Below are 27,942 nucleotides of genomic sequence, written 5' to 3' on the forward strand. Positions count from 1 at the left end.
TCTGGAAAGAATGAATTTGCTATTATAGCAATCTTCCCGCATCATGGTACCTCTGCTATTAAAGCACAATCTCTAGATTTAGCGTGTCCTCTAGGAAAGAGATTAATTGAATTAAGAAGTATTTATTAGAAAAGAAATAAATAGCTCTTGCCAATTAATGAGATCGATCAGCCCAGCCATTAAAGAGGATGAAGGAGGTCTGCCCCGTGGTGCTGGGTTTTAAGGTATAGTGGTTGATAGACGATATTCCAGGGGGTGTGGATCACATTCATGAGCTGTATACATTTAGAGGCACAGAGGAAATGAAGTGTAAAAGAGAGTAATTGAGCCATTGTAAAATCAGATTAGAAAAATGTATCACCTTTGCCTCACCTTTCTTTTTTCCCCTTTCCCAAACATCTCTCTTGTATTGACTGCTACAGCATCTATCGACAATATTAAGGAGCTGCTTGCTATTGTCATTTAATACTATTTGTTGCTATTTGGACATCAGCAACATATGGATAGTTATTTTCTAATTTTCTGTCTAAAAAAGAAAACGATTCCATTTGGAAAATCTGAAAATGTGTCAAATCTTCTACTTAATTTTATGAAAATTTCAATTAAACAAAGAGAATTCCCCTTTCCACTAATGTCACTATAACTTTTTTCTAAAAGTGTTATTTCCAAACTTATTAGAATTGAGGAATAGGGGCTTCCCTGGTGGCACAGTGGCTAAGAATCCGCCTGCCAATGCAGGGGACACGGGTTTGAGCCCTGGTCTGGGAAGATCCCACATGCCGCGGAGGAACTAAGCCAGTGTGCCACAACTACTGAGCCTGCGCCCTAGAGCCCGTGAGCCACAACTATTGAACCCACGTGCCACAACTACTTAAGCCCGGGTGCCTAGAGCTCGTGCTCCACAACAATACAAGCCCCCGCAATGAGAAGCCCGCTCACCATAAAGAAGAGTAGCCCCCAGCTCGCCACAACTAGAAAAAGCCCGCACGCAGCAACAAAGACCGCATGCAGCCAAAAATAAATAAATAAAATAAATAAATTTAAAAAAGAACTGAGGAATAATTGATTTCTACTTGTATTTAAATATCTATGTATTACATGCAATATATTCACTTCCTGCTAATGGGGTGTATGTAAGGCAAAGAAAGTTTGCCCAAGGATAGTCTTCATTTAATTTCCCAATGTAAATGTGATTTTTCTTCCACAAGTATTGATCCGTGTGTTGGCAACGACCATGCAATGACCATAATTATGGTAATCTTGACTCCCAGCACATCAAGTGTTTGAACCAGAAGGGACTTCGAGGGTTACCTGGTTACATCACTGTATGAATGGCCTGTATGTTTGTGTCTTGTTAGAACCCATTAGCAGCATCTCTGCAGGCACTGCAGTTGCTCTGGGAGCAGTTTAAAGTCCTGTCTGGCTCCACAGTAAATCTTCATTCATGAGGGAGGGACCTGGGTTATGAGAAGTGACTAACATTTTTTGCTCACTACCTCTGTGTGAACAGGTTTTACGCATCACTGAATTCCCATCACACCTCTGGGAGGCAGACATTATTATCCCCATTTTGCAGATGAGTAAAACTGAGGTTCAGAGCAGCTGGTCAGTTGGTGAAGTTAGACTTGAACTCACATATGTTTTGTATGAACTTATTTTTCCTTTTCTCACTCTCTTCTCTCCCATCGTCCACACAGCCCAGCTGAAGGTGCTACCATGGTCTCCCTGCTTATGTACCGGGTAACGGGGACAGGCTCTCACTGAAGCAGACACCCCACTTCTGCCTCCTCCTGCTTCTGTGCCTGACACTTGCTCCCCCACCTGGGATGAGGCATCATAGTTAAGAGCATGGAGTCCACAGCGAGTCTGCCTGAATTCGAGTCCTGGCTCTTCCTCTTCTTTTCCATGTGTCCCTGAGTAAATTACTTCGCCTCTCTGGGTCTCAGTATCCTCCTCTGTAAAATGGGGATAATAATAGTGCCTCTCCATAGGGTGGCTTTGAGGGGTAAACGAATTAGTGTTTCTAAAGCACGTAAAAGCATTCCTGGCACACAATCTGGCCTCAATCAGTGTGGTCGTGTTGATTAAATAGGCACATAAAGGGATTAGAAGGGTACCTGGCACATGGCATGCACTTAATTAAGCATGTTATTCTTTAAGAACATAATGTGTTGGCTTCTGCACAGCTGTTCTTGTGTTTTCTCCATCTTCAGAGACAACTGTTTAAACTCTGCTCTTCATGATGGGAAGAGTACATTTCAGAAAGCCCCCTTTGTGACACCCTGGGTTCTTCCAGGATGGAGCCATTTGGATACGCACCCTCCCACCCCTGACCTTGGTTTAATCAAGTCAGTTTTGATCACTGCTATGCTACCAGTGTTCAAGGACAGGATCCTGAAGCTTTTCTCTTTTATATGCACGCAGGTGCTCAATAAATGTTTATTGGATGAATAAATCAAGGTTGGGTCCTTCATTCAAGATGGAGGCTAATTCCAGTTCTTGGGCTCCTCTGTGTGTATGTGGGCAGGAGGACCCAGCCGTCTGGAGGGCTGCCATCCCAAATGCCCACAGGGTTTGTGCTGGAAGAGAACTCATGCTCTGCTCCAGAGAAAATGGCTGGAGAGTGATGGACTAACCCCTCCCGCTTCCTCCTGAGCACAGAACACGGCCCACCCTTGAAAATGACCCGTCTCTGCCCTAACCAACAGGGTTAACCTCTTGGGAGAGAGGTAGGCCTAATGCCCCTTTGGCTCTTACCTAAGGGAGAAGGGCTGGGTTGGATACAATGAAATGACCTAAGTATACTGAAATAGCAGAAAACAACACAGCAGTAATTCTGTGGCTTTACCTTTTTTAAAATTTAGAAATCCTGGACGCTATAGGAAATAGCACAGACAGTCCTGGTCAAGTAAAGTTCTGTGAAGAATGCTGTGTTCCTGGTCTCCCTACTATTGTTAAAGTAAGTTTTCTCTATGATTTCTGTGGCTTGAAAGTTATCATTAAGTATTGCAATGTGGCGTTTGCATACGGAGTGAATGCTGGTTGGGGGTCTACCCATTGGGGATCGCTATAGATGCCAATCACGTGTATAAAATACTGTAGCTAGTTTGCAGAGTGTCTGATACTACCCACTGCTCCCACTTTGTTAAGGGATGGGGGGAGGCTCTCAGCTGGGAGCAATGGAATATCTGGGTCCTGTTTTTGGCTGGTGTCTTGAATCATTGGCCCACTTCCTTCATGGATGTTCCTCAGGGTGCCCCCTGCTCCCAGCTCATTCTTGACCCACATGAGGCCATCTTTCTGGTGTAGCGTCTTTTACCCTGACTGAAAAAGATGCTCAGTTTCTCTCTCTGCAAGTGATGGATACTCACATTTTAAGTGCAGTTACCCACTCCAAATGGCTTTGGTTGTTGCTAAATCTTTGGGAGAGACTTTCCTCCCATTCTGGAATGTTCTGGCAGCTTTTCTGTTACTTGGGCATGAGTAGAGTGAACTGTGAACAGCTATGACTCCTATGGATTAAGTGTGAGGAGAACAAATCCTTCCCCACTGTGAATGTGGTCCAGTGGGCAGACTCCTCACCCCCATCGCCCATAGCTGCAGACATGTGAGCTTTTACTGTTTAACCATTTCACATCCACAAGCGGCCCTGGAATGGCTTAGTCCAGGCCCAGCGAAATGCGTGAGATCAGAAAATGTGGAGGAGCACAGAGCCCTGTCACATGGCGCGCGATCCGGAACGCAGCTAAGGATCTCTCCTGATGAAAATAACTGATGGAGAAGCAGAGTTTCTGACACAACACAGGATTTGCAGGCGCTGGGGCTGGCCGTGGACACACACCACTCGCTCCTTCTGAGAAGTGGGGTCTGAGCAGCTCCACGGCCAGGGAGGTTCCCAGAGAGCAGAGGCAGGACAATGGAAACGCCTCTCTTACTTAACTCAGAGTTCATTTTTAGCACATGCAAGGCGGCCTGGCTCGTTATACATTTATTACCCTGCGATGCACTTGGCAACTCACACCAGATGCCCTTAGCTGCCCATACAGGGCGCTCACACCATCTGGACCACCTTCATCCCCTCGACAGCACCATTAAGTCCAAGAGTAAATTATTAATGGTGCTGACTGAAACCAAAGCCCCAAATGATGCAAATAAAGTTAACTAACATGCAGTGGGAAAACAGAAGTTTTCACCAAGTTGAGAAAAGCTTGCTCTTCCAAAAAATGTAGCTTAGAATTTGTCATTATGTATCGCCATGTGGCACCCTATGACGCTGGGGCCAACTTGTTCAGGAAGAACGGAGCCTAGGGAAATTGTGTGGTAAACAGTACAAACAGACAGAGATATTCAGGCAAAGCTGTGTAAAGAATGCTGTTTTCCTGGTCTCCCTACTCTTGATCATAATAATAGAGAAAAGCTTGACCCAAAACATTTGGATTTGGTCAAATGAAACCTGTACTCTAGCCCACTTACCAGGGAGTTCAGATTTAAGGATCCAGATCTCTTTCTGAGAATAAATGGCAGATGTGGGAATTCTCGAGAAGCAGTGGTCAGGGGAATCCCCTCTCTCCACCTGTGGCAGGTGACCGTGGTCATTTGTGGAGAACGTGGGATATGGCCGGGGGTTGTCACGAAGCCCCCAGGGCTGCTCAGGGATGGAACCCCTGCTTTCAGCTTTGAGGTCAGTCTGAGGCCTGGTTCATGTTCAGGAGGCTTGGATCATGGAGGGCTCAGCTTTACAATGGTGAATTTAAAGTCTTCTCAATATCGACAGTCGAGAAATCTCTTCATGCAGAAAGACTCACCGACTGTAATTTGATTCTGTGAGGCTGCGCCAGTAGGGCCTTCCCTGGACTTTCCTGCATGCTGCTGCGCACACAGGCTTTCCACGCCCTGGGTGATGGGCTGGAAGGTGTCTGGTCATGGTCCTGTGTCCTCGTCAGCAAAGAGAGATGTCAGCCACTGGGAAAAAACAGGTACCAAGATCCGCGAGTTAAGAGAAAAAGAGACAAAGGGTGGCAGAGAGCATCCCCTGCCCGAGGCTTCTTCACCTGCAGTCATCCTGCTCCGCAGTCCAGCTCCTCCTTCAGAGCTGTAGACCACTCAGGCATCTTTATTTCTTCCCTTCGGCTGCACCGAGCAGCTTGCAGGATCTTAGTTCCCTGACCAGGGATTGAACCTAGACCCTCAGCAGTGAGAGCACAGAGTCCTAACCGCTGGACTGCCAGGGAATTCCCTCACTCAAGCATCTTTTAATTTCTTTACTTATTTATTTATTTTTCAAGCATCTTTTTAATGAGAATCTAGGGTGGTTCATGCCAGTTCAAGTTGGGTTTCTGTCACAGGCAACTGAGAGGCTCCTGAGAAATAGGATAAAAGGAGAAAAAATGCACAAAAGCAAAATGAATAAATAAATCTAAGTTATTTTTGAAAAACTAATAACAGAGAAAAGTCCCAGAAATGCATACAGAGATAAAGTATGTATCAGAAAGTTGGCATAATTCCAAAAATTTGATATTCAATATAAGAAATTATAAAGAGAGCAAATAACAGTATAGAACAAAAAAATAGGAAATTTCTATCAAGCAAGTACACAATGGAAATAAAATGAAAAGGAAAACAAACTGGGCAATATTTTCAATAAGTATGATAAGAGATTTAATATGGATTCTCATAAAAATTGGTAAGAAAAAAATTAGGACTCCAATAGAAAGTTGGGCAAACTTAATGAACAGACAATTCACAGAAGTTGATTATACATTATCCAATTTGAAAGTTGAAAAAAAACCCCAGAGACACAAATTAATATCCTATGGTCACCATATAACATCATATGACATAAAAGGGTCAATAATGATAAACATTATGCTGACGTTGGCATATTTATGGCTTTTTAATGACAGGATATATTAACACACTCTTTTTAGGAAACAATTAAAAATTCTCATCAAGGTTTCTAAAACTGTCAATACTCCTTGTCCAGGTCATCTTATTCCTTGAAATGTATCATAAGATAAGAAATTAAATGAACTTAAGGGCTATAGTAGGGCTTTGGTCACCAACAATGAAAATCCAGCTTCAATAAACTTAAATAAATAAAAGACTCTATTTTCCCTGGTAACTGTAAAGTTCAGGTACAAACAGCTTTGTAGGACCCTGGATGGAAGCTTACAAAGAAGGGCCTTGGGTCTGGCTACCTGTATCACTTTTCTATTGCTGTATAACAAAGTACCATACAGTTTGAGTCTTAAAACTATTCCCTTTTTTTTTCTTTTTGACACACAGTTTAATGGGTCAGAAACCTGGTCACAGCGGGCCTGTGTTTCTCTGCTCAGCATCTTCTGAGGCTGAAATCAAGGTGTCGGCTGGACTGAGTTCTTATCTGGGGGGTCTGGGGAAGGACGTGCTTCAGCTCGTCCAGGTTATTGGCAGGTTCACTGCTTATGGTTGGAAGACTGAGGTCCCCCTTTCCTCCCTGCTGTCAGCAGGTGACAGCTGCCAGCATCTTTCAGCTGCCCATGGTCCTTGCAACCTGGTCCCCACCCTTCTCAAAGCCAACAGTGGAGAATGTCCCTAATGTCAAATCTCTCTCACACTCTGAGTCGCTCACTTCCTGTCTCTGGCCTCTAGAGCCAAATCGAAAGGGACCGTGTCCAACCAGACAATGTCTCTTGATTAACTCAAAGCCAACTGATGGAACATCTGCAAAAACTATCTTGCCATATAACATGACATAATTATGATAATGGGTATCTCATCATACTCACAAATTCCACCCACACTCAAGGGAAGGAAGTTAGATAAGGGAAAGGGCCTTTGGGGATCATCTTAGAATTCCCCCTACTACATACATCCTCCATCTCCCACTTGGCCTCATAGTTTAGATTGACTGTCTATCCAGGGGATGGGTATGATGCAGGTGCCAGGCTCATGTCATCCCAGGTGTGCAACCACACTCAAGACAGGGTCTTCTCTTCCCAGAGAGGCTGGGTCCATCCTATGGTCCATAGACTTATCCATCTAAGGACTTTGAGATGCTCTCCTTCATCATGGGGTCAAGAAGAGATGAAACTAATAGTTAACTCATGACTTAATCGAAATATAAGTTGAACAACCCTGAGATACAACTGAATACCTATCAAGTCAATAACATTTTTTAAAAAATATTTATTTATTTGGTGTACCAGGTCTTAGTTGTGGCAGGCGGGCTCCTTAGTTGTGGCATGCGAACTCTTAGTTGCGGCATGAATGTGGGATCTAGTTCCCTGACCAGGGATTGAACCTGGGGCCCCTGCATTGGGAGCGTGAAGTCTTAACCACTGTGCCACCAGGGAAGTCCCTCAATAACATTAAAAAAAACAAAAACAAAAACACAACCTGAAACTTATATCTAAACAATATAGGAAATGTATCAGCTCAAATAAGAAGTCAACAGGTGACACAGAAAGAAGACCCAGCAGATCCGCAAGAGCATCAGAGATCCTCCCTGCCCATGGTCAGCCTTCTATGGCATCATCCTTGGAATCCACAGGGTGACTCCTGCTCGGGTGAGCTCCACCCTCACATCCAGACCCGGGGGCTCCGTCGTACCATCCAGAGGAAGGGAGGATGTGGGCCCTTGAAGGTCTTGCAGATGACAAAGTTCTTCTGTCCAGAGGCCCCAGGAAGCATCCTTGGCTCTGATTGGATCACATCCCTGTCCTGTAACTGATGACTGTGGTCGGTGGTGTCAGCCGTTCAGGGCCCCTTCCTGCAGTGACCATGGAATCCAGGTCATTCACAGGTCAGCGCAGAGAGGCTGCTCCCTGCGAGGAACTGAAGCAGCCCACGAGGCAGGCCCTGTACAGGAAACCAGCATGGGCATGAAGGACAGAAAGGCGTTCCCCAAAGTGACTTTGAGCCTAACAGAGCCCGGGACACCTCAAGAAGGTCCCGTACGGGCAGGATTGCCAGCGACAGGTTGCCTTGGAGGGCACGAGCCGCGGGTGACAGTCCCTGCGTGGGCGCAGGCCTCCTGCAGGCCCGCATCGTCTCCTCCAGCCCTCACCACTTCCCCGAGAAGTCCATGCCCCTTCCACATCTCAGAGGAGGAAACGCAGGCTGGTCCCTATCTTGCTGGACACCAGCGCGACGGCAGCTGCCTGTCATGGCTCCCGAGCCCCCCCACACGTGTGAGGCACTGTTAGCACAGCCCGAAGCCACACTTGCCCCAGAGAGTGGCCCTCGTCACTGTCTTTCCAGTAGGTGGGAATTTCACTTCCCTATTTCCAGGCATAAATAATTGCAGATGCAAAATCGCAGCCTGATTTTAGCCACAAGCGTTGAGAATGCAGCCCTTAAATCCTCGGCAGTACCTTGCATCTTTGAGTAGGAGGTGACCTGACCCCAACTTGCTGGCCGCCGAGGCCCTGGCTCGTATAGAAACCAAGCTGCCAGAGAGGAAGCAGGTGGGTCTGTCTCCTCCGAACCCACCCTATCCCTTAAGGAGAACATCAGCCAAAGTCCTGGACGGTGTGGGCCCCAGGAGCCAGCACTCCGTCCATAACCTTGTGTCCCGGGTGACCAGTTGCCCTGGCACCCGCCGGGTGGGCAAGGCAGGCTACGTAATGGGTGGGTCCTGTGCAAACTGAAGACATGGGCTCCTTGTGCAAAAAAGAGGAAAGACGTGTTTTCTTTCTTTTGTGGTCTCTCTCTTAATTTGTCACGAGGGTTTTTATTTGTTATCTGAGGTCATCTCCCTTGGCCTCGGGGATACTCAGGGGGTAATTGCAGACCTCCCAGCATCCAGGGCACCGCCCACAGCTGTGTGTGCCTAACCTTTCCCATGTCCCCAGGTCCCCAGGTCCCTGTGTCCCACACCCCGGCCGGGTCCCAGCGCAGGGTGGAGGGCGGCCATGAGGGTGGGGTGGGGGGTGCCAGAGCAGGCGGCAGGGCGCCCGTGGGTGGGTGGGGAGACAGCTGGGCCCCCTCCACCCCACACGCCAAACACAAAGTCAAGGTGAAACAACCAACAGTTCAAGGCCACAGCCGTGGAGCAGTAATGGCGGGGCCTCCTGCACCCGGGCCCCGAGCGACCGCACTGTGGGCAGGCCCTGGGAGGTGGCCCAGCTGCCAGGCTTCGTGGGTGGCCAGGGAAACAGAAAACCATCGAGTGTATTGGATTTCTCAACGTTGATGGCTTCGTCTGTCTGGTCTTTACGGGTCACGTGATCTTGAGAGAGTAGCCTGACCTTTCTGGGCCTCAGTTGCCTCTTCTGCTTGCAGCAGCCGATCCCAGGGCACAGGGAGGATGGAGGGGTCATCAAGGGCAGAGGCCCCGTACCTCGGGGGGGGTGACTGCCTTTGGGATTGACTGGCTCTGGGAGTTGCAGCTGCCTCGGGGTTGGGGGCTGGCCTCGTGGTTGGGAAGGCTGGCTGTGACCATGGAGGGACCCCCCCCCCCACCCCCGCTCCGAGGCCTCGGGCAGCCCTCAAGAGGCAGCTGTGGAATCCACCTCTGGCCCCGGCCTGGTGTGGAATACTCCAGCTGCGACTGCTTGGCGACCCGATGGCTGAGGCCGACAGGGCCCCCGTACCTCCCACGGATGGCCAGACCCTTCGCTGGGCTTCAGAGGTAGAGGACCAAGGAGCTCAGAGCCACGGTCCCGGGCAGCCCAGTGGGGCCCTGGTAGCATCTGGTCGAGAAGGCGTGCAATGCAGGCCCTGGGCTGAGTCCTAAGTGAAAAGCAGCTGAAGCAGGCAGGTGGAAGTGGGAAGGGGGTGCCCTGGGCAGAAGCGGGGGGCGGCAGCTCTCAGCCACGGCCCCAAACCCGAGACCCCTGCTTCCTCATACCACTGAGACACATCCTTGCTTCCAGAGTGACAGTGGCAGCTAAACACACGTCCTTGTTTGCTTAGCGCCCTTGCCGTGCGGTTAGGGGTGCGATCCCATCACAGGAAACAGCGCCCTCAGTGCTGCAGTCTAGGAGACGGAATAGTCCAGCACGAGGCAGGGGGGCAGTTCCCTTGGCGCCCAGGGGGATGAGGAGGCTGGAGTGCCAACCCCCCGGGGCTCAGGGCACGCTGTGCTTTCCCAGTCCCAGCTCCTCCAAAAACTGTGAAAGGAGGCGACTCCCAAGAGAGCAGGTGGTGCGCGTGTTTTGCAGAGCACAGAAAACAGGGGATCTCGGCGCCCGCAGGAGCCTGTGGTTTCTGAAACGGGGGGGTGGGGGGGGCCGGCTTCCTGCAGCTGCAAGGCATGCCGGGGAGGAGGTGCGCAATCTGGGCCTCACCTCCCGCGTGTTCTCAGGCGGTTTGGGTCCCGCGGGCCTGGCCTGTTGCTCCCTCCCTGCCCAGAGCACAGGGGAATCCACCCACTGCCAGGGAAAGCCAAGGATGCACAGATCCCATACATCAGCGGGGCTCCGAAAGTGGAAGCCAGGCAGAACTCTGTCGCAGGCAAGGCCCCCTGGGAGAGATGGGAAGAGATTCATTTTATTTTGTGCGTGGAGACAGTGATTTTAATGTTATGTAAATGTAGACGGCGATTCCTAATCTCCCCTGAAATGTACGTGTCAGGGCTCTGGTGTAACTCAGGTTGCTGATGATAGAAATCAAGCTGTGTTTTTACAGGGGAGGCTGGTGATGACCCGCTTCTGAATTTTTTTTTCCATTACAAATTTAAATAGAACAAGCTGAGGCAGTGGTGCCTCTTCGGAGCTGCAGGTGCAACACCTGTCTGCTGAGCATTGACCCACACCTTCAGAGGCAGCAGTGCCCGGGAGACCAGAGACCGCAGTGCCCCCCCGATGCTTCAAGGTTAACCGATAATCATTCCAGTGCTAAGCCAGATCGCCACAAGTGGCCCTGTTCTCTGCCTCTCAAACATCCTGAAAAGCAACTGATTTGGCAGGATGATTTCTTCTCCCCCCAGGGATTGGTGAAGGAAACAGCCACTTGGAACAATTGTTTTTTGGCTTTTTTTTTTTTTTTTTTTTTTGGCTGTACCGCATGGCTTGTAGCATCTCAGTTCCCTGACTAGGGATCGAACCCGTGCGCCCCCGGCAGTGAAAGCGCTGAGTCCTCACCACTAGACTGCCAGGGAATTCCCTACTGGCAAATTTTTAATCAGGGATGTTCGTAATAACTTTTCTCCTTATGCAAGTACCCCCTTTTGAAGTTCCGGGCCAAGGAAGTTTATTTTCCCGGATAAGCAGCAAGAATCATTGTGACCAGACAGTGGGATCCCACAGTTTGTCTTCTCTGTCCTGACTCTGACCAGACGAGGATGCTTGACCAGACGAGGATGCTTGGAGCAAAACGTTTTACTTCATCCATTTCTATGTTCCTGTGTGTTTTATCTCTCATCCAAGAATTCTCAACAGAGGTTTTGTCCCCATGCCTTCCACCATCCTCATTCCTTTCTATTTCATGCTCGTTGATTTCGTTCTTCATGTATCTGCTAGCTTTGTCTCTTTGTTTAACTCTGAGTCAACTTTAAAGCAATTGTGAAACGAGGTGAGCTCTCTCTATGTAACTAAACTTGAAAATTAGTCAAGTGTGTTCTGATGGGAAAATGCTAGAATCCTGTCCATTTGGCATCTTCGTCAATTTCACACTGACACGTGGTGGGTCAAGGTTGGTGTGACCATCTTTCCCAAGGCACCCAGCTCAGCAAATCAGTTCTGTGGCATCAGCAATTCCAACCTCGGAAATTCCACAAGGTATGAAAGAAAAGAGTTTTGCCCTTAGAAGAAAGAGGCCTCAAGCCACAGATGAGTCACAGGCTACCTCCGCCTCCTCCTAGGCTTCTTCATAAAACGTAAGACTTCCTCTTTCCTTCAGCTGGAAGCACTCACCTCTTCTTCCGCCACCTTCCTGTCCTGGAGAGTCCTGGCTCTGAAATTGGCCTGGAACCCCTTTCTCGGGCCCCACATGCACGGACAGCGCAGGACCTGCACAGCTTCCTCCACCGTATCCCTCATTCCTGTTTCTCTCCCCGCATCTGACCCCGTCCTGCTGGCTCCGACCTCAGTCCTCCTTCCAGACTCCCTCCCCTCTGCCCTCCTCACCCTGGCCCTCCTGACCCGCCCCCACTGCCCCCTCCCTGCTCACCCGACACTGCTTGTCACCCACTCAGAGGTCACGTCTCTTAGAGAGGCTTTCCCTGTCCCCCAGGCTCACACTTGTCACCAGCGCCTCCACCTGCCCCATCGTCCTGTTTATTCTTCATGATGGTTTCCACCTGCTGCATTTCTTTCTTTCCCTCTCCCTCCCTTCTTTCTTTCTTTCCTCCCTCCTTTCTTTCTTTCTTTCTTCCTTCCTTTCTTTCTTTCTTTTTTCTTGTTCATTGTCTTATCTCTCCCACTAGACTGCAGGTGCCATTAGAAAAAGAATCACGTCTGTCTTGTTCCTTTGCTGTATTTTTAGCACCTAGAAGACCATCTTGAGAGATACTTAAGAGAATGGATGAATGAATGTATAACTCACTCAGCAAAGTTCTTAGCACCATTTATCTGGGCCCTTGCAACCATCCCCATTCTGTGACTTGGGATTCTCCTCTTTTTATTTATCTTATGTAAGAGCCTTCCTAATATTCCTAGAATACTGATTCCCCTTTTAACATCCCTTAAAAGTTCCCTAGTCTAAGACAGAACAAGATCCAATCTGTAGACCTTGCTGTTGAAGGCGTCTTTCATCTGGCGTTTATCTGATTCCAGCGTTCGTCTCCCTGGAAGCAAACTCTACCCCATCTTACCATTTCAGCTTCTATTTCCCTAGCCGTGCAGTCTAGGTCAAGGCCCTTCTCCCACCACTCTCCCTTCCCTTAATTCCTTCTTCCTTCTGCCAGTGGAAGGCACCCCCATGTGGAAAAAGGCATAGTCTTTGGAGAGTCAGATAGATTTGGATTAAAACCATGCCCTCGCTATTTACTATATTTGGCCTTATGTTTTTCTTTGTAATAGAAAGAACATGGCAACATGTTAGTCTTCTCACTACACTTTGCATTTCCTACAGCCCTTCCTGTGAGGGCTGTTCCAGTCTTTGCATCCCCCAAAGGCATCCCCAGCCCTCTGCCATCATTCCTTTGGTGAGTTTTCTCCAGGATTTGCTATCTGTACCCTTTGCATGGAGTGCAAACTCACCTGACACTGTTATCTAACCCTCTGTATCTGCATCAGCCCTTCTCAACTATCCTCATGAAGGGCAGGAAACTTGTCTTATATTTATTTTCTCTCCAGAAGGTACTCAGTAAATGTTTACTGCTTCTGTCCATTCATTCCCTTATTGGGTATGTATTGAACACTTGCTATGTGGAAGGCCAGATGCCAAGCCCTAGAGTGGCGGATGCACAGGCAGAAAAAGGTGGAGATTTGTTCTTAGGGCACTTACGTCCATGGGGCTTTAATCCACAGTATTTAATCCACAGCATTACCGAATTATTCTGTGCCTCCTCTGTGCTGAGATATTGCCAGTGTTAATGATGCTATGATGAACAAAACATACATGGCTTAGGTCTTACCTACTCACACACTGATTGTAAGAGAGAAATGGCACCAAATGGACATCGATCCTAATTTCAGGGGCATTTAAGAATAAGGAGAAATGAGGAAGATGAAGGTGATAATACATGATGATAGAGTAAGATAACATTGCCTACTAAATGTTCAGATTAAAAAAACCTGATTTATCATTCTGAAAAATTCCAAATTGGCAATTATGTGGTGATTTTTGCAGTTTAACATACACCATCTGGGCTGAGAGCCCTCTGTAGTCCTCCCTAAATTCCCTTCCTGTTTGCCCAACTTTGGTCAGGTTTGCAGCTATTAAATGAGAATTAGATCCACTGATGTCTCTTTGGCTCACTCACCTAATCTAGGAAAGGTGGGAGACAGAAGAAGAAACCTCTTTCCTCCCTCCTCTTGTTCTGCTTTTCAATCATTGCATTGCAGCCAGAGATGATCACAATTATTCTTAGAAATGTCCAGATGAAAACGTTGATGGAGAAGCAAAGTTGGTCAGGCAGGTTCTAGAGGTATCTTTGAAGCCCGGAGATTTATCCCACGGAGGAGTGGCGTGAGGTACCCTCCTCTCTCCTCCACACGCACCCCTCCACTCCCACCCCACTCTGGGATGCAGACTCCCAGCAGAATTCCCTGATGCACAGGGGTTGCTAAGGCACGTGGCGGATTACATAACCCATCTTATTTTGGGCAATTGCCTTATCAGAACAAGTCCCCCAGTGGGAAAGTGGTGGAAAAAGAGGAAAGAGATGGGCATTTCAGTACAGGAGAGGTTGCGAGAGCTGTGCCTTGGTTTATTAATAATCACCATGGCAATCTCGTGAAGTGGGCGTCGCTGTTCATGTTTTTCAGATGAGGAATTTGAGACTCAGAGAGTGGATGTTCTGGGCTGCCTGCTACACTACCCCCCTTCCAAAGGAAGATATCACCACCAAGTATAATAAAAATTGGAAAGCCATATTACCAACAACAGGTTATCCAACTACTGTTGTTCAGAATCTGGCCAGTGCCAAGGTAGCTATGAGGGAGGTTTGTCAGGATGGTCACTGAACACTTCCTTCTGGTTGTCTCCACTCTACTCCTGGGCAGAAGCAGCCGGGCACCACAGTGGCTTCTCTTTTTCCTTTTTTTCAAAGAGTTTCTGGCGTGTTCAAAACCAGGAAGTTCCGGAAATCGGGCAACAAAGCTTAATCTCATGAGATTTCCTACCCAAATAGGTACTGAAAGTTCAAAGTTTCCAGATAAGCGTGCAGCTTCTTGTTGCTTATCTAGCCTAAAGGTTTAAGTATTCTGAGTTTCATCAGATTCCAAACCAGAAAGAGTCACAATGTCTTCTTCTTGTGGGAATTTTTAACCTCCTATGATGCTATGATTTAGGAGGAGGTGGTGAGTACTCTCATTTTATACTCAGTTTTCCAGGAAAAAAAAATATTGTCCAGAAGAAGCTACTAGAGGGGAAAAAAAGTTAAAATCCAATCAGTAAAATTTTGACTTAGCAACAGAACAGGGCGTCCTAGATATCTGAACACCCACAGATAGAGATCTCTCACACACTGAGGCCTGCTCAGAAACAAGGGCCACATACAGTCACGCAACAGATGGAGAAAGAGCTTGCACACGCCTGTAAAGCACAGTGATTGATTCACAAAGGTGTGTCCATATGTGGAAAAAAAATAATAAGGCCAAAGCCAATTAAAGACGATTAAAAGTTCTGCCATCATTTGGATAATGTTTTATCCTTTTCACAGCATTTTTGCTCGCATTATCTTCCTTGATTTTCTTCCTAGTCACCCACTAAGATAGGCAGAAGCGTTATGACCATTACACAGCTGGGAAAATTGGAGGCTCAATCATGTTGAGTGACAGCTAAGAAGACCTGCTGGAAGTGAGCCATTGCTAGAATCCGGGCTTATGGTTCCCTAAGACGAGGTTGTGATCTCCCTGTATTAATACTGAAAGAGAAGTCCTAAGAACAGCAGTGGTGGAAACAGCAAACTATGGCATCATGGCCAGCAAGGCAAGCAAGGCTGGTTTTGATACCAACCAGGGTTCTTGGCCTTCCCCAATCAATAGAAATTGGTACGTGGTCAGACAAGAAATTCAGGCAAAGCATTATTGGGGCCCCTGCTTCAGTAGTGGGGAGTGAGAACAAGTAGGTTCCCTTGTTCCATCCCCGAGAAGGGGCAAGCTGGTTCCTTTTATGGGGTGAGGGTAGGGGTGTGTCCAGGGGTCGGGCCAGAGGGGTGGCTTAGGTGTTTTGCCCACCCCTTTGGTGGTGTTGGAGTGCTGGGGGCATGCGCAGTGCCCTGCTTTGGCTCCCAACACCCTGTTTTTGCTCCTGGTTCTTTAGAAGTAGCAGCTGGGTTTTGGTCTTTTGTACCTTGTTCTCCATAATTTGCCCCAACTGCACATGCACAATTATTTTTAGTCCCTTATAGTTTCTTTGTATTTTCTTGCTTGAGGAGACACTGTCCAGGTGCAAGCACTGCAACAAAGGGTCCCAGGTCCCAGGTCCCAGCCTTTCTCAGTTTCATGAAAAAAAGTTGAGCTTTGGAGCTACAAAGCTCTTCCATTCCTGTTTTGGACTCTTTCTATTTACGGCATCTTGAGCAGGTAACTGAACTTCTCTGGACCTCAGCTTTAGTAAATATTTATGAAATGAAGGGTCTTGTGAAGATGAAATGAAATAATGTATGTATAATAGGCAGTTACTACCTGTTCGATTGCATCTTTTGTTCTTTCCCTTTAGGATTTACCAAAACTAAGTAATCACATTTCTAGAAACTGTTACTACTGATAAGCCAGCTGCTTCTCCATTTTCATCCTAGGGACTCTACAAGATGCCCCACTTCTCCTAAACTCTGCTATCTCATGTTTTCACTGATTGGGGGTACAGAACTGAGAAGATATAATCCATTCCTCAATGGGGCTCAGTGCTTACAGTGACTTCATTTCCTTCCTTTCTTCCTTCTTTTCTTTCTTTCTTTTTTCTTTCTTTCTTTCTTTCTTTCTTTCTTTCTTTCTTTCTTTCTCTCTCTCTCCTTCCATCCTTCTCTCTTCCTTTCTTCCTTTCTCTTTCTTTCTTTCTCTCTCTCCCCAACTCTCTTTCCCTCCCTCCCTCCTTCACACACTCTCTCTCTTTCTTTCTTTTTTCTTTCTTTCTTTCTTTCTTTCTCTCTTTTTTTTCTTCCTTCCTTCCTTCTTTCCTTTCTTTCTTCTTTCTTTCTCTCTCTCTCTCTGTTTCTTTCTTTCTTCTTCCTCCCTCCCTCCCTCCCTCCTCTCTCTCTCTCTCTCTCTCTCCTTCTTTCTTTTTGACTCTTCTATCATCTATATAGAGATGTGTAAACTGTGGCCATGGACAAAATTTGGTCCAATGCCTAAGTTATATTCTATTCTAAGCCAAAAATGTTTTTTGCATTTTTAAAATAGCTGTCTATGGCTGCTTTCATGTTACAACTACAGAGTTGAGTAGTTGATCCACAGATCCTAAAGCTTAAAAAGCCTAAGCTATTTATGCTCTAGCCCTTTGAAGAAAAAGGGTTCTGATCTCTGATCTGTATTCCATCCTACATTGCATGACAATGTCCAATGCCCAGTGTAGCTTGTGCATGTGCTCTGCCTTCTGCTTGCTTGAAGGTTAGTTTGTTTTTCTTTTTCTAGTTTCTTAAGCTGGAAGCTTGGGGTATTGATCTGAGACATTCTTCTCTCATATAGATGCAGAATATGTAAATTTCCCTGTGAGCACTGCTTGAGCTACATTCATAAATTTTGATATCTGTGTTTTCATTTTCATTCAATTTAGAATATTTTAAAATTTCCCTTGTAAGTTTTTTTCTTTAACCCACCTGTTATTTAGAAGTGTGTTGTTTAACTTCCAAATATTTGAGTTTTTCCCAGATTTCTTTGTGCTGTGGATTCCTTATTAACATCAACTGTGGTCAGAGAACATATTTTATATAATTTCAATCTTTTAAATGTATTAAGGTTGTTTTGTGGGCTAGGATATGATTTATCCTAGAGAATATTTCTTGTGTATTTGAAAAAGAATATGTACTTTGTAGCCCATGAGTAGAGTGTTCTATAAATCTCTGTTAGGTAGACTTGGTGGAGAGCTTTGTCCAAATCTTTTATTCTTGTTAATTTTCCGACTATCTTTATCAATTATTGAACGGGATTTATTGAAATTTCCAGCTATTGTTGATGAATTTCTCCTTTCAATTCTGTCAGTTTTGCTTCATGTATTTTTTGGCTCTGTTATTAAGTGCATATACATCTATAATTGTTATATCTTCCTGATGCATTGACCCTTTTATCATTATGAAATATCTCTCTGTATCTCTAACAATATACTTTTTCTCTTACAGTCTATTTTATCTGCGAATAGTATTCTACTCCATCTCTTTTATGGTTATTGTTATAAATCTTTTCTTATCCTTTTGCTTTCAACCTATTTGTGTCTTTGAACCTAAAGTGTATTTTCTGTAGATAGCGTGTAATTGAGTTTGCTTTTATATTGCCTGACAATCTGTACCTTTTGAATGGGATTTTTTTTTCATTGACATTTAATGTAATTGCTGATATGGATGGATATATGGCTGTCAGGTTTTAAAATTTGCTTTCTACTTGCTCAGGTCTTTTTTTTTGTCCTTCTATTCCTCTTTTACTGCTTTTTTTCGTGTTAGATAAATATTTTTAGTGCACTATTTTAATTTCTCTAATTTTTTTTTTACCATATTTTAAAATTTTATTTTCTTACTAGTTACACTAGGGATTACATTATACATCTTATCACAATTCACTTCAGATAAAAACTTTGCTCCAATACATCTCCTTTCCCTCACCCCTCCTTTGAGCTATTATTGATATATAGATCATGTCTATATAGGTTATTAATTTAAGAATGCAGTATTATAAAATTTTGCTTTACACTACCTTATGTCTTTTAAAGAAGTTAAGAAAAGTAATAAGAAAAAATATAAAGTGTTTTATATTTATCCACATATTTACTATTTCCAGTGCTCAATATTTCATACTGTGGACCTGAGTTACCTTTTGGTGCTACTTCCTTTCAGCTGGAAAGATTTCTTTTCTTTTTTAATTAATTTATTTTATTTTATTTATTTTTGGCTGCATTGGGTCTTCATTGCTGTGGGAGTGCTTTCTCTAGTTGCAGCAAGCAGGGGCTACTCATCGTTGTGGTCTGCGGGCTTCTCATTGTGGTGGCTTCTCTTGCTTTGGAGCATGGGCTATAGGCACGTGGGCTTCAGTAGTTGTGGCTCATGGGCTTTAGAGCACAGGCTCAAGTAGTTGTGGCGCACGGGCTTAGTTGCTCTGCAGCATGTGGGATCTTCCTGGACAAGGGCTGGAACCTGTGTCCCCTGCATTGGCAGGCGGATTCTTAACCACTGTGCCACCAGAGAAGCCCAGAAAGACTTCTTTTAGTAGTTCTTGAAAGGCAGATCTGCTGCCAACACATTTTCTCAGTCTTTTTTAGCTGGGAATATTTTTATTTCTCTTTCATTTTTGAGGAGTAGTTTTACTAAATGTATAATTCTTAGTTGACAGTTTTCCTTTTAGCATTCTGAATATGTCCTTCCAGCCTTCCTTGTTTCTGATGAGAAGACAGCATTAATTGTATTGTCCGTCTCTTGCCCATGAGTCCCTTTTTCTCGTGATGCTTTCAAGATTTTCCCTTCATCTTTGTCTTTTAAAAAAATTAACTAAGTTGTGTCTAAGTGTGCATCTCTTAGCGTTTATCCAACTTGGGTTTATTAAACTTCTTGGATTTGTAGATAAATAGTTTTTCATCAAATTTTGGAAGTTTTAAGTCATTAATTTTTTCAATTTTTTTTTAATGCTCCCCTCTCTGATTCTTCTAGGACTCTCATTACCCATAAATTGATACACTTGATATTGTACCATAGGTCTCTGAGTCTTTGTTCATTTTTGTTCAAACTTTTATCTTTGTTATTCATATTGAATAATTTCTATTACTCTATCTTGAAGGTTACTGCATCTTTTCTCTGCCATCTCAAATCTTCTGTTACAGAAAGGAAAAATTTTTATTTATGTTATTATTAACTTCTGATAATAATTCAGACCAAAATTTCTATTTGGTCCTTTAAAAAATAATTTATATCTCTTTACATATATTTCTATCACTATCTTTAAAGCTGGGTTTAAGCCTTACTGAATTTTATACCCAATTAAATTTGCACATTTAAAAACTGGTTATATGTGTAAAGAGAAAGTCTCACACAGTTGAAAATTAAATCAATACATGAAGTGAAAACTGAGAGAAATTCTACTAGCTTTCTGAGGACAGAGGGAAAAAGATGAAGAAGATGGAAGAGAAGATGGGGATTATGAAGGACAGAGACAGAAAGCTGACCAAGTGTTGCTGGTGTTTTAGAGGGAGGAAATAAAGCAGTTAGAGTAGAAGGAACAAATAAAGTCAGAGCAGATTAAAATTCTACTGAACTAATAAAGGAGTGAACTGATATACAAGCAAAATTAATAAAATTAAATCTATCAGAATTACCCTGGCAATATTTTTGAACTACAAAGATAACAGCAAAAACACACATTCTTATAAATATCCAGAAAACAAAGAAAAAAAGGAAGAGATTGAGCACCCACAAATGTTTAATAAATATACTTAATCTCTTGGCTTTCCTCTGTAACAGTATTATGAGGGAAAAAAGGCAGAAGCAGTGTCTACAGAATTTTTAGTGCAAATGATATGACTCAAGAATGTGCTGTGCCACCAAATTTTTATTAAGCTGTGAAGGCTATAAAAAGACCTTTCCAAATAGTCAAAGAAAATATACCATTTGTAAACCTTCTTTAAATAATAACATAAAAATTTGTTTCAGCCAACCAAAAAAATAAACTGAAAGAAATCAATCAAGAATGAGAAAGCAAAAATATCAAAGGACTAAAGGTGAAAATTAAATTTAATTATTATAAAATTAGTTTAAAATTAAATCCAAGTGTTAATGCTATTTATGAAACATAAAATAAAATAATTCAATATGTCATCTAAGTGACAAACATTATTGCTGGGACAGCACAAATTTTATCCTGTATATCAGTTCTGTCCTGTTTCTATAACTGCCTAGAAAACAATATCGTAAAAGATTCTAAAGCCACATCTTGACTCAAAGGGAAAGAATTCTGTGATGAATTAGAGGTATTTTCTATAATCAATCTGTGATGTCTGCCTTGGGTGCACAAGTGGGTGTAAAGGTTCATGTGCTATATTCATGGCACCTTGCATTTCCATAGCCTGGAAACAAAGTCAACATAATTCATAATCTTGGCTAAACCTAATATCAAAAGTTTATAAAGAGTTAAAATGTAAGGCAATAGAATAAATGTGTCATATGTGTGTGTGTGTGTATATATATATATAAAACATATTATAAATTTGCAAGGTGGGGATTTCATTTCCTAATGGTTTAAACCAGGAATATAAATCACTTTAAGGATCTGTTGTAACATTTTCTGAATAGAGTTTACAGACTACAAGTTCAATGAGATATTCATCTTAATTGGTATGTTAAAAATAAATCTTTTCCAGAACAAATAACCTTGGGAAAGCTACACATTAAATCAACATCATAGATATTGATTAAGATTAGAATATTAATGTCTTTAAGAAATTCTACATTGAAAACAATTCATAACAAGTAACTATAACCCTTAACCCAACTTACCAAATATAAAGCAGGCTTCGTTGCCAGCAATAACTAGTTAATGTAATTAGGAATAAAGTTCTATTCATAAGAGCACAATACAAATAAATAATCTGTTAATAATACTAATAAATATGTGCAGAACATATAAGAGAAACATTATTGAGAGGTCTAACAGAAAAACTTAATAGTAAGTTATGCCATATTTCTGAGTGGAAAAACTGAAAATAGTAAACATATCAGTTTTTGACAAATCTCAGCCCAAAGTGCTATAAAATTATTCTAGGAAGCGGAAAAATTATACTACAGTTTATGTGATAGCACTAATAGGTAAAGCTGGTTATAAAATTTTAAAAAAAAAGAGCCAAGATTTTGTAAAGTAATACTATTAATTCTGGAAAAAACAGAATGAACTCTTTGGCCAACCCAATACAATCAGGTATTAAAATGTATGGTAAAGAGATAAATTTCTTCAGATAATGGTCAATAGTTTATTATGAACAAACTTCCACCTATTAAAACTAGAAGTGCTGGATTAAAAAAAAAGAAGAAGAAGAAGAAGAAGGTATTGGAGACCTATCAGGAGAGCAGAGACAGACTTAAAGCTTCAAATTTTTTAAAATGAGGGAATTGCAGATAGGTGGACTCTATACTTAAGAGGTGGAGGAGAGCTTCCTCTAGTCTTATGGGGCAGAAGCGACCAAAATTACAGTTCAGGAACCATGAAAGAAGTCAGACCCTGCTAAGTCAAGGATTTTATTTGAGGCTCTCAGGGGCAAAACCAGAAACAGATCAGCATCACAAAGATTGAAACAACTCTGTCCTTGGTGGGATTAAGTTGACCTGCTGCTACATTAAGTGCCTGCCAGTAACAAAAATAAATCCTACCTAGAGGGATATAAAAGTATTTAGAGCCATAAATGGCCTGTAAGATTTTTCATACACGATGTCCAGCAGACAACAGAAAATTACTAGGAATATCCAGTAATTGGAGTCAAGACCAAATGACCAAAAATCAGTAGGGATAACATATAGTGAAATCAAAATCACAGGAAATCCAGGAATTGGAGTTATCAGACACTGATTTTAATTTAATTGTAATTAATATGCTCAAGGAATTAAATAACAAGAAGGAGAATAACAGAGAACTAGGAAATGAGGAATCAAGGAAAATCTTTAAAATGTAAAATATAATAATTGAAACTATTGAGATGCCTTTAATAGCAAATAGGCATAGATGGAGTGATGATGAGCTGGAAGAAGATAGCCAGGTGGAAAAGGGGTAGAAAATATAGACAAGAGCCTCTGAGACATTTGGGACATGATGAAAATGTCACACATATATGTAATTAGATTTCCAGGAGAGGAGAAATAGTGGAGCAAAATCATTATTTAAAGAGATAATGAAAAAAAAAAAAAAAGAGGTAATGACCAAGAATTTCCAAATGTGATAAAAAGCAATAGCCCCCAGATTCAAGGAGCTGAAAGAAGCCAAAATAGTATAAATTAAAAATAACCTGAGACCCAAATACTAAGAAAAATTTTAGGAGTAGTTAGAGGGAAAACAAAACAACCAAATGTCAAAGCTGCCTGAATGAAATGGAGGTATTTGTAATGAGGTGGATGGAGTTAGAGTCTGTCATACAGAGTGAAGTAAGTCAGAAAGAGAAAAACAAATACAGTATGCTAACACATATATACGGAATCTAAGGGGGAAAAAAAAAAAAAAAAAAAGGCCATGAAGAACCTAGTGGCAAGACGGGAATAAAGACACAGACCTACTAGAGAATGGACTTGAGGATATGGGGAGGGGGTGGGGTGAGATGTGACAGGGTAAGAGAGTGTCATGGACATATATACACTACCAAATGTAAAATAGATAACTAGTGGGAAGCAGCCGCACAGCACAGGGAGATCAGCTCGGTGCTTTGTGACCACCTAGAGGGGTGGGATGGGGAGGGTGGGAGGGAGGGAGATGCAAGAGGGAAGAGAAATGGGAACATATGGTATATGTATAACTGATTCACTTTGTTATAAAGCAGAAGCTAACACACTATTGTAAGGCAATTATACTTCAATAAAGATGTTTAAAAAAAAAAAAAAGCTGCCTGAAACCTCTGGGTGGGGGAAGATCAGTGGGAACAAAGAAGCTTCTGTGGATCATCAAGGGTTACTTGTGGCTGAATTGGAGGGGGGCAATAAGGAGGATCCCATGAACTGGAGAATCCTTTCCCTCACCTCGAGGCATCAGGTAGCCTGGCTGGAGGGAACTCCCCTTGTGCCCTCTGGTAGCATTGGCAGGGATCAAAGGAATTCCCAACAGAACCAGATAAACCAGAGGAAATAACACTTCAAAGACTCTGAAAATGACATTGTCATTGGAACTGTCATCCACAAATATAGGCCAGGACCTGTGTGCTAAACTATAAGTGAACAGAGCTGCAGAGGCTTGAGGAACAATAGCAAATGATTCATCCCTCACTGGAGTCCAAGAAGGAAAGGAGAAAGAGCGCAAATCTGAAAAAAGAAGTGTTGCTGAAAACTTGGGATCTAAAGAAATTGGGAGCTGAAAACATCCGAATTTGGAGGGAGACGTAAGCCTATAGGTTCAAGAGCTCAAATGAATCACAAATAGGGTAAACTCCAAGAAATCCGTGCTAAGGCACATCATAGTTAAACTTTGGAAAACTAAAGACAAAATAAAAATCTTGAAAGCAGCAGAGAGAAACAACATATTCGCTAGAGGGGACATCAATAGGGATGATAGTAGGTTTCTCACCTGGAGCCCTGGAGGGCAGATGGGAGACCACTTTCTCAGATGCTGAAAGAAATAACTGTTAACTGTAAGTTTTATATTTAGGGAAACGATCTTTCAGGAATGAAGGAGAAATAAAGACATTCCCAAGTGAAGAAAAACTAGAAAGAACTACTCACATAAAGACCTACCCTTAACATATGGCTAAAGGAAGTTCTTCAAACAGAAAGGAAATGGGAAAAGAAGAAATTTTGGAGCATTTGGAATGAAGGAGGAACAAGAAAAAACAGAAATACCAGTACATACAAGAGACCATTCTCACTGAGTTTTATAATGATATTTGATAATGGAAACAAAAACTATAACAACACCTGATACTCAAGACGATGGTACTTAAAAGTGGGGACAGTAAAGGGACACAAGTGGGAGTGGGGTTTCCACACTTCAGTCAACATGGTAAAATGTGACGGTGAGCGGACGGTATGTCCCACGTGTGTCTTGTCACACCCAGAGCCACCGCCAGTAAGAACACCATACAAAGAAATGCACTCAAAAACAGAATAAATAAATCAGAATAACAAAATTATAAAAATGGAGAACAGATTAGTGTCACCAGGGGTTAGGAGTGGGTGGGGTGGGCAGCAGTATGGGGTGGGAGGTGTTACAAAAATACAGCATAAGGGATGTTTGTAGGGATGCTTGTGGCAATGGAAGTCTTCTGTGTCCTGACTGTTGCCAGTAGACCCACACATGTGATAAAATTGATAGAACTACACACAGACACACAGACACACACACACACACACACACACAGAGACAGACACAAAGTATAAGTAAACCAGGGACTTTGAATAAGAACAGTGCACTGTATCAATGTCTGTACTGTGGTTGTTATACATAGTTTTGCAAGATGTTGCCATAAGGGAAACGAGGGTCAGGGTACACAGATCTCTCTGTATTATTTCTTGCACCTGCATATGAATCTATAATTACCTCAAAATTTAAAAGTTTAGTTACCCCCCTCCCCCCAGCATGAAAACAATATGCCAAAAGGCAGGAAGGGAACTCTAACATTGCTTAGGAAGTGGTAAAATACTTATAAATAAGCCAAGGAAGCGTGTTGTAATATCTAGGGTAACTGCTGAAAGAACAATAAAAGCCTGTGAGGCTATCAGATAAATAGAGAAAGAAGAGAAAGTATTTTTAAAAGCAGTTGAATCAAGCCCACATGAAGAATGGAAGGAGAAAAATGAAGCAGAGAACAGGTGCAACAAGTAGAAAATAAATTGTAAAATGTTTGATTCAAACCTACATATAAAAGTAGTTAGGAAAAGAAAAACGGAAAATGTTCCAAATAAAAAGACCATGATTGTCAGACTGAATTTAAAAATGAAATATATAAGATTTACACTTTGGATATAAGGAAACAGAGAGCTTGACAGTTACTTCTTTGAAAAAGCCAATCAAATTGGCAAATTCCTGACAGACAGAGCATATCTTACCAATATTAAGGATTCAAAGGGGGACATTACTACAGAAACTATGTACAGAAAAGCTAATATAAAAATTTTATTAAAAGCTTTATGTTAGTAAATTTGCGAATTCAGACAAAAGGGTGAAATCCCTAGAAAAATACAGCTTTTCAAAACTGGCACAGTAGGAAATAAAATGTTAGAATAATCCTACATCTACTGAAGAATTTGAATCTGTTATGAAATCCTTCCAACAAAGAAAACTCATCCAATTGTCTTCATTGGTGAATTCTTCCAGACAGTTGAAAACTAAAAACCTTTCAACTCATTTTTACAGTGCTAGCATAATCTTGATACAAAATCTGGAAAGAATATCACAATAAAGGAAAATGAGCAGCCAAACCTTTCTCATGAACACAGATGCAAAACTGTCATCAAAATATTAACTGAATTCAGCAACATAATAAAGAACAATTTATCACAACTAAATTGGCTTTAATTCAGAAAGTCAAATTTTGTTTCGCGTTTGAACATAAACCAGTATCATTTACCACATTTACAGATTAAGGAGAAACATCTTATCCTCCACAAATGAAGGAAAAGCATGTGATAAAATTCAAAACTCGTTCAGGATAAAAATTCTTAGGAAACTGGGAATAGAAGGATCCTTTCTTAATCTTATAAAGAAAACCCACAAATACAAAACAGAACACAACAAGGCAAATCAACCTATGGCAGCTTCCACTATGGCTGAGTAAGCTCTGTACCAAACCTCCCAGAGGCCAACTAAAAACTCCAGACAAAACACAAAATACAAAGGATTAATCTCCAAAATTTACAAGCAGCTCAATAACAAAAAAACAAACAACCCAATCTAAAAATGGGCAGAAGACCTAAATAGACGTTTCTCCAAAGAAGATATACAGATTGCCAACAAACACATGAAAGAATGCTCAACATCATTAATCATTAAAGAAATGCAAATCAAAACTACAATGAGATATCATCTCACACTGGTCAGAATGGCCATCATCAAAAAATCTAGAAACAATAAATTCTGGAGAGGGTGTGGAGAAAAGGGAACACTCTTGCACTGGTGGTGGGAATGTAAATTGATACAGCCACTATGGAGAACAGTATGGAGGTTCCTTAAAAAACTAAAAATAGAACTACCATACGACCCAGCAATCCCACTACTGGGCATATACCCTGAGAAAACCATAATTCAAAGAATCATGTACCAAAATGTTCATTGCAGCTCTATTTACAATAGCCAGGACATGGAAGCAACCTAAGTGTCCATCATCGGATGAATGGATAAAGAAGATGTGGCACATATATACAATGGAATATTACTCAGCCATAAAAAGAAATGAAATGGAGGTATTTGTAGTGAGGTGGATGGAGTTAGAGTCTGTCATACAGAGTGAAGTAAATCAGAAAGAGAAAAACAAATACAGTATGCTAACACATATATATGGAATCTAAGGAAAAAGAAAAAAAAGGTCATGAAGAACCTAGTGGCAAGACGGGAATAAAGACACAGACCTACTAGAGAATGGACTTGAGGATATGGGGAGGGTGAAGGGTAAGATGTGACAAAGTGGGAGAGTGGCATGGACATATACACACTACCAAATGTAAAATAGATAGCTAGTGGGAAGCAGCCGCACAGCACAGGGAGATCAGCTCGGTGCTTTGTGACCACCTAGAGGGGTGGGATAGGGAGGGTGGGAGGGAGGGAGATGCAAGAGGGAAGAGATATGGGAACATATGTATATGTATAACTGATTCACTTTGTTATAAAGCAGAAACTAACACACCATTGTAAAGCAATTATACGCCAATAAAGATGTTAAAAAAAAACACACAAAATACAAGCTGCAGGTTCTCTAGTGGAGTTGATACTTGGAAGAAGAAAACAATATGGGGCAACCTTACTTTTTTGGCTTTTAGCTTGTAGTAAGGTCCCAGTTTGCACCATGTAGCCCAGCTAGGGGGTGTCTGAGCCCAGTTGGGATTAGAGAGGCATCAACACAGGGAAAGGCTATGATTGGAGATGGGTTACTTCCAGGGAGATGAATCACATAAAAATAACAAGAGTGGGGTTCTTAATGTTGGAGAAGGGTGTTACCTGTATGGACGCTGCAGACTATCCTTCTGCCTTGAATGCAGAATTATCCGTGTGAATTCATGGTTTTATAGGTAGATGTCGGTCTACGCATATATTATCTGTGATGTAGACAGATACTCCACAGCCTGATCCACCGAGAAGGGTTGAAGCAGTGAGCACACGTAGGCCCCGTTCTTGATTTCCAACACCATTTTCCACCAAATGGAGCTGGGGGCTGGAGCAGAGAAAATATGACACGAGCCTGCAACATTTTGTTGTGTCAGACCATGATGACATAGTTAATTTGAAGGGGAACTTATCAAAAGGACACAGATGCTGACGTGAAGAGGCTCCCACTGTCCAAGTCTGGAAGAAACTTGAGTCTCAAAATAAATAAGGATAG

The sequence above is a fragment of the Balaenoptera acutorostrata genome, chromosome 7 (assembly GCF_949987535.1).
Source record: "Balaenoptera acutorostrata chromosome 7, mBalAcu1.1, whole genome shotgun sequence".
NCBI lineage: Eukaryota > Metazoa > Chordata > Mammalia > Artiodactyla > Balaenopteridae > Balaenoptera > Balaenoptera acutorostrata.